We start from the raw sequence: 3,742 nt of genomic DNA on the forward strand, positions 1-3,742 counted from the left end.
TTTTGTCTATAAATTTGTTCTGACCACGAGGCATCCCTGGAGTCTCTCTGAATCTGCTGTGATTCTGGGGGCTGCTCAATTAGTGAATTGTTCATTGCTCAATTAAACCCCTTTAAATTTAATTCGGCTGAAGATTTTCTTCAAGAAACAAAGGAACTGAGACACCACCAGGTTATGGAACTTAACCAATGTCACACAGCCAGAAGTGGAGCAGCTAGGATTTGAACTTGAGCAGGCTAGTTCCAGAGTCCATGCTCTTATCACTACACTGCCTCTGAAATCAGACTAGCAGGAAAAGAGCAACTGGTAATCGGATTTGTGTAAGAGACTGGAATATGTAAGTAAGGTCTCATTTCTGCTAGATTTGAATTCTGCTTTGGCTTATCGAAAGGCTTAGTGATGCCACTTAACATGCATGTACAATGTGCTGTGCAAGGTTGCAAAGGAGGAACTATGAAGGTTTTTCAGGTGGTCCTGGCCAAAGTAAGGTTGTGGACAGAGAAGCAGATTGAGGAGCCAGGTGACTGGGGAAACAGAGGAGCATTTATTAATAGTAATTACTATGCATTTAATGTTGAGACTATGTACACCATTGCATTTATTGAATACAGGGAACACATTTATTGAATACAGAAATTGCTGAAACTAGTTCAGCTTTGTCTTAAGAAATGACTAACATTACTCTTACTATAGACCATCATCATCTTTTCTCCCATTTTTTTTCCACACCCAGCCACTCTACCTCAGAAGAAGGCCAAGCCTCTATAGAGCTGTCAGTGGCGTCTTCTGTTGCTAGGATTCACTATCTTCAACCTTTCCTCTCACTGGTTCTATAGCCACTGAACTGTGAGCTCCTTGAGAACGGTGACATTGCCTATCCTGCTCGTACATCCCTCCACTACTGCACGTATCCCCCTGAGCTGTGATTTATCCCCAGTCATTCTTGAAGTCAGTTACCTGTTCTTATCTGTCTGTGTAATCTAGGCATTTATGACAGTGTCTGGCACAATGTGTAGCTGGTCAAAATATTGAATAATCAAATACTTAATAAGGTTTGTTCAGATTTTAGGGAAGCAAACTAAAAGCTATCCAAATGTTTCTAAGTTTTCTAGGCTCATTGATGAAGGAAAATAGACAGGAATTTGAAGCTGAAAATACTAAATTGTTCTTAGATTATGTTCCTGGACATTTCCTGTCCTGTATTTATTCAGAACACTGAAAGAAGACTGTTGATTTATGCCAAATGAAAAGCAAATAGTCCATTTGGGGTGGTGAGGCTGCTGGAGAGCTGGTGATGTTCTGCTTGTTGATGTGGATGCTGTTTACAGAGAGGTGTCCTGTGTTTACAGAGACTGTAAAAACAGTGAGCTATATATTAATGCGGTAGACTTTTCTGCATATATATCTCAATGTTCTTAAAGCAAATATTACAAATCCAAAATTTATTTTTCCTATAAAATTTAAATTTAATATTACTTTAAACTGTCTTTCTCTTCAATCAGAATCAAGTTAGTAAGGATCTCAGAGGTCATAAAGTCTACCTCTGTCCTGACAGATGCTTACATACATGCACAGAGTAGGTTGAATATTAGTACCCTTGAAATGCAAGAGAGAAGCTGGAAGGCATAGTTCATTAGTGATAGAAAATCATACTTTGCAATCACCATAGTAATAAATGATTAGGGCAAGTATTTTTGGGGGGTGTTTGCAGCACTTTAATTATCAAGATAATATAAAAATACATTCAAATAAATGAAGAAAAATGGGCAAACAAATGGACACATTATGAGGATTTCTAAGGTTCAATTAACACGTGAGAACTTCTCAACCTCTCAGTCATCAGGGAAGCCATAAGCCACTGGATCCATAAACATTAAAAACTCTCACAATCCTAAGTGTCAGGGAGAATGCTGACCATCAGAAGTGCTGGGAAAAGCTCTTTACAAAGCTCTCAAGTAGCATCCACTAATGCCAAACATCCCCATGAGCAGCGACTCCAATCCCAGCTGCGAAATGCTCAGGCTCAACTCAAATGAGAGGCAGGTGCATTCATAGCAGAGCTAGTCGTGATGGCCACACAGTGAAGACAGCAAATGCCCACCAGCAGCAGGGTGGTTAAATGGTGGTGGTGCATTCACCAAAGGTGTAGACCAACCAGCCACTCCAGGTCCACTGGGATCCGCAGGACTTTGCAGACACAGGCCCCCTATAAATCCATTAATCACTTGGGGCCCGAGTCTTTTTGTCCGTAGAGCCATGCCCCTCTTGGTACTGAGATGTCGTGGTGGAGACCAAGGATCCCTTGAACTGGTCTAGGGGTGGGAGGAGCTCTGTGAAGTTGGGGAATGACTGTCTGGCAAGAAATTGGAGGCATAAGGGCTCTGAGGTCACAAGGGGACTAGGGCTGGGGCCGGGAGTGATCTTAAGTTTGGGATTGGGCCAGGACCTGGGACTGGGGCTAGGACTAAGCCTGGGCCTGGGAGTAAGCCTGGCTTGGAGTCAGGCCAGGGCCTAGGATGGAGCCTGGACCTGGGATTGGGCCTTGGCTTTTGAATGGGCCTGGAATGGGGCTGGGATTGGGCCAGGGGCTAGATCCAGGGCAGACAAACGCCCTCCTGGCTCTGCACCCAAAGCTACTTGAGGCCTGGTGGAGGCTGCAGATCATGGGTTCCACCACTGGGAGAATTCCCAAGGGCCCAGGCTGATGGGGGGCAGAGGCCACAGCTTCAGGGAAAGGGGGCACAGTATGAGCTCTGTGGGCTCTGTGGCCTCCTGCCCAGGGCTGCACTGGGGCGGCTGCTGCTGGGGCTGCTGCTGGGGCTGCTGCTGGGGCTGCTGCTGGGGCTGCTGCTGCTGGGGCTGCTGCTGGGGCTGCTGCTGCTGGGCTGCTGCTGGGCTGGGGCTGCTGCTGCTGGAGCTGCTACTGGGGCTGCTGCTGCTGCTACTGGGGCTGGGGCTGCTGCTGCTGCTGGAGCTGCTGCTGCTGGGGCTGCTGCTGCTGGGGCTGCTGCTGCTGGGGCTGCTGCTGCTGGAGCTGCTGCTGCTGGGGCTGCTGCTGGGGCTGCTGCTGCTGGAGTTGCTGCTGGGGCTGCTGCTGCTGGAGTTGCTGCTGGGGCTGCTGCTGCTGGAGTGCTGCTGGGGCTGCTGCTGCTGGGGCTGCTGCTGGGGCTGCTGCTGCTGGGGCTGCTGCTGCTGGAGCTGCTGCTGCTGGGCTGCTGCTGGAGCTGCTGCTGGGGCTGCTGCTGCTGGAGTTGCTGCTGGGGCTGCTGGGGCTGCTGCTGCTGGGGCTGCTGCTGGGGCTGCTGCTGAGGTTGCTGCTGCTGAGAATGCTCCTGGAGCTGCTGGAGCTGCTTCTGGAACCGCCGCTCCCGAGAGCATTTGGCCCGGCGATTCTTGAACCACACCTGCACTTGGTACTCCCCGAGATTGAGTATCTTCGCCAGCTTTTGTCGTGTGTCATAGCCTGGGTTCTGGTCCCCCTTAAAGTGATTTTCTAGCACTTCCTGCTGTTTCCAGTTGTAGACTGTGCGGTCCTGCCGCTGTCTCTTTGGAAGGCCTGGGGACAGTGGAAGGCCTTTGGGATGCCTAGGGTCTTGCATCCTGGGTCCTGCTCTGTTCTTGAACATAATTAGGGCAAATATTACCAAGCTGAAACTACTGACTAGAAGTTTATTGGTAAACAGGATATTGACATTGTCTCAACTTTTCTTCCCACACATTTATTCATTACAAAGGGAAAAGA

General features: G+C 48.7%; 1 pseudogene; it reads right to left on the minus strand.

Moving 5' to 3' along the window:
- Positions 1–2,726: 2,726 nt before the first annotated feature.
- Positions 2,727–3,479, minus strand: LOC100588064 (annotated as a pseudogene).
- Between the last annotated feature and the right edge of the window lie 263 nt (positions 3,480–3,742).

The sequence above is a fragment of the Nomascus leucogenys genome, chromosome 21 (genome assembly GCF_006542625.1).
Source record: "Nomascus leucogenys isolate Asia chromosome 21, Asia_NLE_v1, whole genome shotgun sequence".
NCBI lineage: Eukaryota > Metazoa > Chordata > Mammalia > Primates > Hylobatidae > Nomascus > Nomascus leucogenys.